Source organism: Dermacentor andersoni, chromosome 8, assembly GCF_023375885.2.
Source record: "Dermacentor andersoni chromosome 8, qqDerAnde1_hic_scaffold, whole genome shotgun sequence".
NCBI lineage: Eukaryota > Metazoa > Arthropoda > Arachnida > Ixodida > Ixodidae > Dermacentor > Dermacentor andersoni.
In genome coordinates, this window is record NC_092821.1 from 135,653,819 (window position 1) to 135,666,803 (window position 12,985).

A 12,985-nucleotide genomic window follows, 5' to 3' on the forward strand; every position below is an offset into this window, starting at 1 on the left:
ATCAGTTGCGCTGCTCACCGGGGAGGTCAATAAAATTTGGGAAACGGGCCTAGTCCCCGACTCCTGGAAGACAGCCTCAGTGGTGCTCATCCCGAAACCAGGCAAACCTCTTGCGCCGGAGAACATGCGGCCCATCTCGCTCACGTCCTGCGTGGGTAAGGTGGCCGAACATGTCATTCACAACCGTATATCTAGACATATAGAAAATCATGAGTTATTCCCTCACAACATGGTCGGCTTTCGGCCGGCACTCTCCACACAGGACGTCATGTTACTTATAAAGAGGCAAATCATTGATGTCGACACTAGAGACACTCGGGGCATCCTTGCTCTAGACTTGTCCAAGGCTTTTGATAACATCTCGCACCGGTTCGTACTAGACGCCATCTCAGATCTGGGCCTGGGGCCACGATTCCATGCGTACGTTAGCTCCTTCCTCAGGGATCGCAAGGCCACTGTCAAAATAGGGCAAATCAAATCGAAGGAATTTACATTGGGAGCGAGAGGCACCCCGCAAGGGGCGGTCATCTCTCCCCTACTGTTTAACATCGCCATGAAGGGCCTCTCGGACAGACTGGCCACAGTAAGAGGAACGGGTCACGCCCTCTACGCGGATGATATTACCGTGTGGTGCATGGGAGGGTCTGACGCTGCAGTTGAGAGTGCGCTCCAAGAGGCGCTCGACATCACAGAACGCTTCCTACTAGACACGGGCCTGAGTCTGTCACCAACCAAGTCCGAACTTCTATTGTATAGGCCCACCCGACGGGGGGTTAGGTGCTCCACACCCTTAGATCAAGTTCCCATAGCCCACTATACGAGGGACGGACAACAAATTCACAGAGTGGATACTATCAGGGTCCTCGGACTCTTGCTGGAATCTCGCGGGGGCAACTCGCAGACTATAGCCCGCATTACTTCGAAGACGGAGAATACGCTTCGGCTTATCCTCAGGGTCTCGAACCGCAGAGGGGGTTTAAGCGAGAGCAATCTACTCAGACTCTACCACGCGTTTCTGATGAGCCACGTTAACTATGTAGCCTCCGCGTTGCGCTGGTCTAAACGGGATGAGGCCAAAATCGACGCCCTCATGCGCAAAAGCATCAAGCGCGTGCTGGGTTTACCACTCACTACCAGCACCGCGCGTCTCATGCAACTAGGCATGCACAACACCCTATCAGAGGTGATCGAGGCCCAACGAGTGGCTCAAATAATTCGACTATCATCATCGCGAGCGGGGAGACGCATTCTCGAATCCGTTGGATGCGGTCACCAGGAAATCACGGAGCGCAACGTGACCCTATCACCCATGGTCCGAGATACGTTCAAGGTAGATCCCATGCCACGTAACGTCCACCCTCAATACAATGTAGGGCGCCGGGTAGCCAGGGCTCGTTCCCTGTTAAAAGCGGCTGCTGCCACTCCGAATCTGGCATGTTTCGTTGACGCCGCCCAGTACGAGTGCTCTGATCACTATGCCGTAGTTTCGGTTGACTTCAATGGCACTCTGATTAATTCAGCATCCGTGCGGAAGGTTTCTTCAACAGTAGCCGAGCAGGTTGCTATAGCTATAGCACTGAAGGACCCTCTACGTTCCAATATCTATACAGACTCCAGATCGGCAGCCCGAGCCTTCGCCTCCGGCTCGATCTCAAAGGAGGCGGCGGCCATCCTCGGCATTGAGGGGGCTGCTGGTTTTCATAGCATCAAATGGTTCCCGGCCCATATGGGAATCAATGTACACTCTGAGCTTGTTAACGCCAATGAGTTGGCCCATGACTGTGCGCGAGGTCTTACACACCGCGGCGGTTCAGGTGGACTCACGGGCGGCGACTTAGGGCTGTACAGAGATTCGCTTCTCACCTTCCATGAAATCTTGAAACATTATCAACTTGCTCGGCGGGCCTTTCCGCTACCACACCCTAAACTTAATAGACCACAATCGTCGGCGTTTCGCATGCTTCAAACGGGGTCATTTCCCTCCAGGGGCAGATTCAGTCACTTCGCGCCTAATGTAGAACCCCACTGTCCAGACTTTGGGGAGGCGTACTGCTCCTTGTCCCATATGCTCTGGCAATGCCCTGCGTTACGCAGCTCATCGCTAACCACTCTAACCGACTGGGAGGCAGCCCTTAAGAGCGGCGACCTCTCAGAGCAACTACGGGCTGTCCAGAGGGCCTGCGACAGGGCGGAGGACCACGATCTTCCGACCCCGACGTGGGTGCGGCCCGCGACGGCTACGGGGACTCCCTGAAAAGGGAGGTACCCTAACGCCGGTTCCTCAGGACCATTAATAAAGTTCTTTGTCTGTCTGTCTGTTTCTCTCAAACCCGTTCTTTTCAACAGAAGCCTGCTCCTCACTTTTTACTGGACGCTTTCTTTCGCAATAAAAGGGATTCCAATACGTGGCTGCTACTGGCCAACGGCTGACGTCAATCAAGAAGGGTGTTTGGATAAGTGCGCTTGTTGCTACTGTTACTGTGTATATTTATCGACGAACTTTAGCAAACAGGTTGTAGTAAGCGAAAACATGCTTTGGAATTTCGAGAATAATTTCTTACTGCCGGAAGAAGCCGACTATCATTGGCTCACACTCGCCCACAGCCGCCCGCTTAGCAAATAAACTTCCGACTAGTTTTGAATGCTCAACTAGCCTCGAACACCGTGAGACGTAAGCCTTCAGCACACGCACGCTTGCCAGCACGCGCTAACACCTGGCCGCTACTGGTTAGACTCCTTGGCTGACTTGGTAATAGCGCTTCAAAAGGCGCAAGTTGGATGTGGCTACCATTCGCCGGTCAAGCTGCCAGACGAGCATATAAGCGCGAGCACGCACCCAAGCCTTATCGTGCACAAAGCAAACGCAGCCCGTTCACATACACCCCTAAAGTTGCATGTAGCTGCGGTCGTGCTACCTAGCCTACTTACAACTGCTTCTGGGTGCCGCGACTGGTCCACTAGTTAAGCACACTGCTGCTCATTGAAGACATGAAGACATCCGCGTTCGGCTTACGTTTGGCGCGTCCTAGGCGCCATAATTTGAAGTAGTTACATCTCCGTTAACATCCAAAATGAAACTTTAACTGCTCGCCACGGTGACTTTGAGAAGGCGGAGCACTGTGGGCACGCCCCACTCCGCCGTTGCCTTCGCAGTGCAAGGCAATGAAGAAGGAGCGGAAGCACCGCGAAGCGCGTGTTTGCTAATAACGCCGCTTCTGCTGGATGCATTCAAGTACTTTTTGCGTGAAAGTATTGATGTCATGAAATGACATGCGCTTGTGTCTTATCATTTATGTCATAGTACCCATGTCATTCATGTCATGATATTTACGTCATGTAATCAATTACAGGTCATGCATGCATTTCATTCATATGGTGATGTATATTCAGTTAGAGAAATAACCATGACTGCATCAGGTCATTCATACCATAAATCATGACATATCATTCATGTTATGTATGGATGGATGTAATGCGTATGCATGTTATATATGCAATCATGTATGCATGCATGTTATATATATTCAGTTGAAGAGTACAGACAGACAGACAGAGACAGACAGACAGACAGACAGACAGACAGACAGACAGACAGACAGACAGACAGACAGACAGACAGACAGACAGACAGACAGACAGACAGACAGACAGACAGACAGACAGACAGACAGACAGACAGACAGACAGACAGACAGACAGACAGACAGACAGACAGACAGACAGACAGACAGAGACAGACAGACAGATAGACAGACAGACGGGCAGGCAGACAGACAAGACAGATAGACAGATGCGCGCCTGAAGTTCTTAATGAATGCTTTACATTAAGCAGAAGAGCGCACCTTTTGGCTTGGAATACGAAAGAAGTGCGCTCGAGCACTTGGTTGCAGGCGACATCCTAGGCTATAGTGGCGCAATACAGAGTCATGTAAGCAACACCGTCCGCTTTAAGATATAGAATATTTACTTCTGAAAATGAACAATAACTGGTGATTTTTGAAGTTTATAATGACGTGGTTTCCCGTGACAATCGCAAGACTAGGTTTGCCAGCATGTTATTTGTACTTACAGCTGATGCATTTTCTGAAAATAGCTCTTGTAATGTGTTACTGCTGAATGTACGTTGGTTTCAATTTATACATGTGTGTTGATTGTTCTCGCCTATGTTCGTGTCTTTGCCTTACGCGCCGAACGCCTCGTCAAAACAAGTTTCAAGCCAGGGAGGAATCTCAATTTTTCAGTTGCTATTAAACTAGTGCAGAGAAACGTTGACATAAACAAGGTAATTATGTTTTTATGGCTGAAGAGTGGGCTTTAGTACACACTAAATAGGGGTACTTTACAAGGAGAAAATGCATCAGGATGTGAAGTGCGAGATAAGAGTAACAGCGCAGAGGCAATACCAAATGAGGAAATAGGGCAGTAGTTTATATACAGGATGAAAGAACACTTCTTTACAAAATGTAGCACTATGCGCTTAGGAAGGAATTGATCTAAATAAACAGAGCTGGATGTAATAAATATCGTGAAGCGATAATGAAGCGATAAAGAGGAAGAAACACGTGTATTAAAGAACAAGACATCAAATAAAGATAAGGAGCATAAGACAGAAACCAATGAGGCCATTTTGCACACAAGACGAAATGCGGCAAAGGAACAGGAAGAGCACTCTGGCGGGATGCAAGACACGAGAAGCAGTATTACAGGTAGCACATGTAGCTGAGAAATTGGGCAAGTGCTTAGGCATGCAGGAAGAATAGAGCGTTAAAAAGTAATGAAGGCAATGCGAAGACTATGAGATTTTACAGACATTCTTCGAGGACTACGTCTGAATGAATACATACTGGTAAAAGGCTCACATACTGGTAAACGGGTACATTGGGGAGGGATCTAGATGGAGTAAATATGGAACCATCGGCTACTGCTTAGCAGCCACAATCAAGAAGTGACTAGTTGCACGCCAATCATTTTTATGAAAGAAGGCAGGAAAAGGCAGAACGTGTGACAACCTAAAGTTCACAAAGATCAATAAGCAGCAACGAGAATGATCACCGAAGCGTCCATGGGCAAAAAGAGATCTTCCACGAACACATAACGAAGGAGACAAAAGGGAACAAATGATGCCCGAACAGCGTGAAGGAGGGGAAAGAGCAGAAAGGAAAAGAAACGATGCATGAGAAGTCGACTTTCTAAGGTCTAAGACACACGCTGCGCTTGGCAGCATTGCATCCCCAAAAAAGAATAAGCTGTGGCGTGTTGTAGTCTAAAGGAAACTGCATCGGTGAGCAGCCATCTTGTAAAGGCGGGTATTTCAGAGAAGGAGGGCGAGGAATATTTTACTGGAAAGCACACAGTCACCTCAAGATAAAGAGGCAACGTGACAAAATATTGATCTCTGGCACGCCGGTTGGCAAGCTCAAGGAAACCAGCGACCATAATTGTTCGGTGGAGCACGCTTAAAAAAGATGTCACACAAGAAAGAAAGAAATGCTTGATGGCAAAATGACGTTCACCAAATATTATAAGCAAATGGCATGACAGAATGAAACGGTATAAGAGACTGAGCACATCATAAAAACGGAAAAATATCACAGGAAGCGCACAGGCAATTGACGAAACACACTTGGCATAATCAGAGCCTTTCATCGTTCTTGGAAATGGCGAAGAAGCCAAGAGCCTCGCTTATGATCAAGATTATGAAGCAGGCTAGAGTGTAGTATAAATTTAGGTGCATTTGGGACAAAACACATCAAGAATTTTAACAAGCAGACGGAAGATCGGTTACCGTTAAACAACTCGAGACTTCATATCTGTAAGTGAACAGTTGAATCTCAGTTGTATCAGTTGAACAATTGTATCTGTACGTAGCCTCCAGAGCTAAACAGGCATGATAATCTTAGGTTAAAGAACCGCCAGAGCACATCATGATTGAGATGTTGACGTCTTAGTTAAACTATTATTGCGCTAATTAGCAGATTAGTTGGAAAGACAGAGGTCATAGCAAGAACGTGCTGAACCTAATGGTATGTGATGTTAAACTGGAGAGATTTCGGAAGTTGCTGCAGTCATTTTCAATCAAAGCTGTTTTTTATCATTTCTCTGCCAAAACTGGCGTTCGCATGGAAGCGTGCTTAGCATAAATCTATGTTGTTTATGTGTGATATTTTCGTATTCAAGTACATTCTCCTCGGATGGTTTGATGAATCCATTCAGAGGGATTCATCAATGTAATGAGGGATCCAAAGTGTAATATACATTTGGTTTGTTTGATTTGAGAAGTGCCTATGGAATGTTGATTGTGTTAGAGATTTAGAAATGATGATCATAATGATGTAATGTATACCAAGATGAACTGTTTTGTGTAATGGTGAATTTTCATGTTGTGTGGCATAGGCAGTGCAGGGCATTATTGAAAGTCCTATGCGCTGTGTTCTGCAATGCTTGTGGTCATGATTAGGAGACCATCTACGAAAACAAACATCCGCAACCCTTCCTTTAGGAAAAAGCTATTGGTTAGGGGGAAGGGGCCATACTCAATTTGTCATTTTCTCGGTGCATAAGACCAACATACAAGAGAACAATCAAGATACATAGAAACAAAAAACAAGCACATTAGTCATGCAACAATAAGTAAAAACAGTATGCCAACAAATTTAATTACGCTTGTCTTGTAATAAACTTCACAAATCACAATGTAATGCTGGTTTTCCCAAGTAAGTGTCCTAAAACTTTGTGTAGACGGTGTCACATATCTGCGTCAGCGATGACGCCGTATCGTAGGGCGGTCTCTTTGGGCGTTGAATTTGGTGAGGGCGAGGTTGTCACCCTACTGTAGGGCGTACCCGTTGTTGCCGTAGCAAGCCTTTGCTGGAGACCACGGTGCACAACCGCGAGCCATAGAGGAGCAAGCCAGACCAGAGAGGTGCAGCTGGTACTCACCTCCGCCTTAGGTCAGGGCGATCGATGCCACCGGTTGGCCTGCCAACAAGAGCTTGATTGCATCTCTTGCCTTTTCGAAGGCCATTTCAACTCTACTTCTTCTTTGTTTCGTTTTTGTCTTCCAATACTATGTTCGCAGCAGGCGCTGCATTTTTTTCTCGTCTACATGCAGTAAATGTAGTGCTGCCGTTGCTACTTTCCATTTTCTTCAGTGTCGCTTGAGGCCAACTACCTGTTCTTCTATTTCATAACGATATGCAACCACTCTTTTGAAACACCTTTTGTTGGTGCAGTTTTTTGCATGGACGACCCGCTTTCATATAAATCTCATTTTTTGCAGGCAATGGACGCTAGTGGAACTTCTTGCAGTCGTCCCTGCAGGAACTGAATGGAGCCTAGAGGTTTGCACGGTCAATATTCTCTCTAATATCTCGTAGAAAAAAGAGTATGTGGTATTGGCGCCATAGCTATTAGGTTTAAGGTAAGCAGAGAAAGTTATTTTTCAGCAAACAGTCATTGTGATATCTTTCATCTGAAAAGTAAGCAAAAATAGCCCTTCTATGTATAATAAGGAACAAACTGCTAAATCAGTGATACACGTAAAAGGTATTCCGCCAACAGTGATGTTACCCCCTATTTCCCTGTAGAGTGCTCATATTCAATAAAGATTTCCCCGACCCACCTCCGCATTAAAATCAAGGCATGCCTCCGTTCTATTTTCTCCTACCATATTCAGCTGTCAACACAAGAAAAATTATTTAAATCAAGTGAATCACATGAGTGAAGGAAAGGAATTCTCAACGGAATCTCAAGTATTTGCGCTTCTTTTTCAGCAACATGGAAGAAATGTCATTCTTTGCTTCAACGGATCACACAATACAAGAAAAGTTTCATTGGGCACTGCGGGCATTATACAGTCGAGCTCAAGAATAAAATCCTCCTCATTTCTCGTTGAAAGACGTTGCTCGTCCTATGCTTTCATCAAATCTTACTTACTAGCATTCATGTAAGAAATTTGCACAAATCTATCTTTCACACGTTGTAAAATTTCTGTGAATCAAATTCACTATTTAACTCCTGTTAACATGATTTAAAACGGAGGCTTTCTTTCAAGACTCAGCTACTAGCTCTAAACTCAGTATCTCTTCTCAGAGCTACTATCTGGTTTTAATGCTGACTGCACTTTTTTCGACTTTGCCGAAGCTTTTGACACCGTTTCACTTAATGACTTTCTCTAAATCTTGATGATCTAAACCTTTACCAAAATGTTCTTTCTTATAATAAAATCTTTCTGCATGGTTGAGTTCCCAGTGCCTAGTCGCCAACAATCATTCTTCGTTTTTTTGAACCTGTAACGTCTGGGGTAAAACAAGAATGTGTCCTTAGGCTGCTGCTCATTCTCATGTTTCATACGTTTCCCCGACAATTTACCGTTTTTCTCTGCCAAATTATTTGCAGGAAAAATTGTTTAATCTACCACAAAATTACTAAAGATGGTAGCTCTTGTAAACTACAAGTGACCTTGACAGAATAGCTTCGTAGTGCAAGAGCCAGAGCATGAAGCTCAATATTAACAAACCTAAATATGTGCATTTATCTCGTTGAAAGTGTTCATAAGCATGATTATTGTTTTACATTGCCCAATTATTCTCTTTACGACAGTGTTACGCCTATGGAACGTCAGTCTACATGAACTCCCATGCCGTCCCAATGTTCAGAATTGTGTCTTTTTCATCAGATTGTTCAAACCTCCCTCTAAGCGCTACGTATAATACGTCCATCATGAAATGGTCCCGCTATGATCGGAGCCTATACGTTGGTTTACCATTTTTCGGACAACGCTGTGCCGTCATGCTTTTACCACAAGAGCAAGTCTTGATTCCAACCACCTGCTTTCTTTCATCGCTGTTATTTTGGACAATACAAGCTTCAAAATGGCCGCGAACTACCCGTTATTTCGAACTTTGCAGTGGGAGATGTATGTCTTTGTTATTTATGTACCACTCCTTTCTCTAATGCCTTCAGGCTTGTAAGTCAAATCAAATCAAATCTTTATTTTCCACCATGTACATTACAGACGGAGGACAACAGAAAGAAAAAGCTGTCAGTAGGCGGCTAAAAAAATAAATAAATAAATAAATAAATAAATTAATTAATAAACGTGTTGGTATTAACTTGAGCTTAATAAAAATTTCACTGTGGAATGTTTTTCAATAAACTAATCATACAAGAGCGTCCGCTGCCTATAGTAGAGTTTCTAGTTTGTGGTAGATGTAAGGACATAACGCGAAAGTTCTAGAAAATTTATATTTTGTTGTAGGAGTCATAAATACTCATAAGAGTGACCTGTTGAAAGATTGTACATGCAGTAAGGGCGCCATTTTTGGTTATGCGAAAATACATTGCCACGGCGGCCAGTGCAGCGCCATGGCGCCGCGTTTTGAAGGTGTAACCAGGCGTCCAGGCAAGCAAGCGCGCGTTTTCCGGCCGCGTTGTTGCCTGCTCGCCTGCCTTCGCGCTGTGTGCCTGCAACGACGGATGGCGCATCTGCATAGAACGGCGAAATTGCCAGCTGTGCAAAAACGAGCCGTCACCCGCCATCACTCGGGCTGGCTTTCCGGGCCGCCGCGTTGCGCGCTTAAGAACACGGCAGCACGCCGCTGCACTCGCTGCCGTGGCAACGCAATATTATATCCACATAGGCATGCCGCGCGGCCCTGGCGGCGGGAAGCAAAAGCACAAGTTGGGAACTGGAACGAGGAAGGGGTGAGCAGGCACCCGGCTCTTTCTGCCGCGCATGCGCAGTGGACACCTATCTCGAACCCAGCGGCTAACGTTAGACGGCGCTGACCTGCTTCGCAGAGCCCCGGCGGGGCGTTGTAGAAAGGGATACTCCCCTTTGTAGCTATAATGTTGGCGCACATGTATTTGTAGAACACGCATACGTTGTAGTAGCATATTGCACGGAAGAACAGTGCAAAACGGCTTCGTTAAACTGTTGTATTCCCTTATGGGGTTTGGGCTAAGATATACTTGGCTCTTTCGTACGTGCTGGTCTTATGGAAGCTTTAGACAATACCTAAATACACAAAATCTGTGTCGCTTTTTTTTTTTTGCGAAGGCACTTCTTGTGAGCGTTCGCCACCGTAGCAATGCACATGTATCTCCTACGTCGTCTAGACTCCCCCAAATTGACGTGCAAGAGTGTGGATCCGCTTCATTCTGTACTTGCATTTAGCATAATTCCAGGGCCATGTACTTTATGCGAGGTACATAAATATTGCGTTAGATTTAAGACCTGAACGGCCCAACTCCAGAAGCCTTGCCCACAAAGTGTTTGCTAGTGAAGCACTAAATGCTCCCACTAGTTAACAAGCCAATGGCTTTGGTATTGATGTCTTAAACTCTTCTCAAATAAAATTATTACAATATCATGTTGCAATTTGTTCTCATGAGCGTTATTACCGGCATGTTCAAAAGAGGCATCCTCCTTGATTGAATAAAATACGATAACTGCTACACAGAAAGGTGACAGGTAATCAATATAAGGCTGTATCTGGATGTTATCATTGTTCAGTAAAACAATTCGAGAACTACCGTAAACTGCCTGACAAGCAAGCGTAACAAATTTAACCGTCACCATTCCAAACAATATAAATATAAAGACAATCTAAAGACTTGAAAAATTATAGGCCGATGACACTGTGACAGTGCCGCCGCGAACTGTTCGTAACTGTTGAAAGCGACTGCGACCATAATAGTAGCCGCACCGCTGAAGGAAGCATGTCGGTGCTCTTGGCTCGGCAAGTCTGGTCTCCCGCGGCATTATTCAAACGAACCGCCGAAAGACTGAGCTTTTAGTGACGAACTTCAGCGGCGAGTACAAACACCTGGCAAAGTGAACGGTCATTGTTCATTTTGTAGATATTAGGCATGCAATAGGCCCTACGCTTGCTGAGCTTTCTGCAACCGCCAAGAGTGACATCGTGGTTGTCAGTACAGTCGATCTAAATCCTGAGCTGTCAACCACATAGAAACAGCGAACACTAAGTATTTTATATATGTTCAATGATTGTTTCGTATCCACGCCAAAAGTAGCACCGACCCCCATCGCGAAGCACCGTATTAGAACGAACCGACCGAACGTCCGGTGCGTCAGCACGCTTACCGCGTGTCACAAAAGGAGCAAGAGGCGATTCGTTGTCAAGTGAAGAAAATGCTAGACAACGACGTAATTCAACCCTCAACCAACCCATGGGCGTCGCCCGTTGTACTTGACACGAAGAAATGTGGCCCATATCGGTTTTGTGTGGACTACCGCAAACGGAACAAAGTGACGAAAAAAGATGTCTACCGTGTTCCCCGCATAGATGACCTTCTAGACCATCTTCGACATGCACGATACTTCTCCTCAATGCATTTAGGCAGCGGGTACTCGCAGATAGAAGTTGATGAACGAGATCGCGGAAAAACTGATTTCGTAACTTCTGACAACCTGTGCGAATCTAAGGTGCCAAGCTTCGGGTCATGCTCAGGTCCACAGCCCTTTCAAGGGATGATGGACGCCGCGCTGTAAAGTCTGAAGTGGGAATCATGTTTCGTCTATTTAGACGACGTCGTTGTTTTTTTCTCATTCATTTCTCGCTGCAACACTTGCAGCGACGTCAGTCCGTGTTTCTTGCAATTCGATCTGCAGGCCTGTCATTAAAACATGAGAAATGCCATTTTGGTTTCAGGAACTGAGGTTCCTCGGCCACGTTGCAAGCAAGGAAGGTGTTCCGGTAGACCCAGAAAAGAGTATGACTTTGCCGCATTTCCACCACCAGCCAACAAACATGACGTGTATCGCTTCTTGGGCTTCTGTTCATACTAAAGACGCTTTGTGGAGAATTTTTCCAAAATCGCAGAACCCCCTCACTCGTTTAACAGAAGAGGATATCCCACGGCAGGGAGACATCCCTTTATCCTGGCTGGTGTCAATGACTTCAGCTTCCAAGGTCACAAAATGCTAAACCGTGATGCGAACATCTCTAAATGGTGAATGCTGTTTTATGCTGCAAGTTGAAAATTCCGCTTTCGCAAATACCACCATGATGTCCAAAGTGTTATCCGCATTAATTGTAGAAAGAATTGCCGGAGGTTGCTGATGATTATGGCAAAACCAGATAGCTGCTTGCTAAGCGAAATCTTAAGCCATCAGGTAAAGAAGCAGTTGATTTCCATGTGAACTTATGCGCCCATGAATGAAGAAGATGTGAGAACGTGGTATGTACGCTTTTTCTCGATGCTGAAGTGTTGTGCTTCTGGATATCGGTGCACGTAGCATTGTAAACACATTTTTTCTGCACATATACATTTTCCAAAGTCTGAATTTAAACCTTAGGGATTTCCCAGAAAGGACCATGCTGGCGTGTTAGTAAACTCTAAATATGCCATAAAATGGCATTGTAATTATTTCTGGAACATTGTAACTGTGCTTCTATACTGGAACCTACTTTGCACGTAATCTCAACCATGCCATAATTCGTGGAGGCATAAGTACAATAAACAGACAATGGGGCGGCCACATCTCAATGGTGGGGAAATGCAAAGACACCCATCTATCCTGCATTCAGTTCATGTTAAAGAGCCTGAATATGTTAAAATTATCCAGATACTCATAGTACGACGTGCCTTATATCAAAATCGTCAGTTTGGAACGTAAAACCCCACAATTTTTGCAAAAAAAATATACTCTGTGAGTACGTGCGAAAGTGCATCGTCGCAGCAGATAGTATGGTACAACTTCCTGCAATACGATGATGTTTTTCCTGTCGTGTCGGGATAATCCGAGTTATGTTCTGCAGCGGACGACGCAGCGACGTTGGTGCGTCGTCGTGAGCAAGCCCACATTTCCAGTGCAGCATTTCAATGACTCGGCAAACAGCTCGGTCACAGTTGTATTAGCATACAATGAACTACTCGGCGTTTTGATAGTAGGACAATTTTTAGAAAAACTCAAATAAAACATGAATGTTTATGCTTACATACCCAGCAAAGGGCGCCC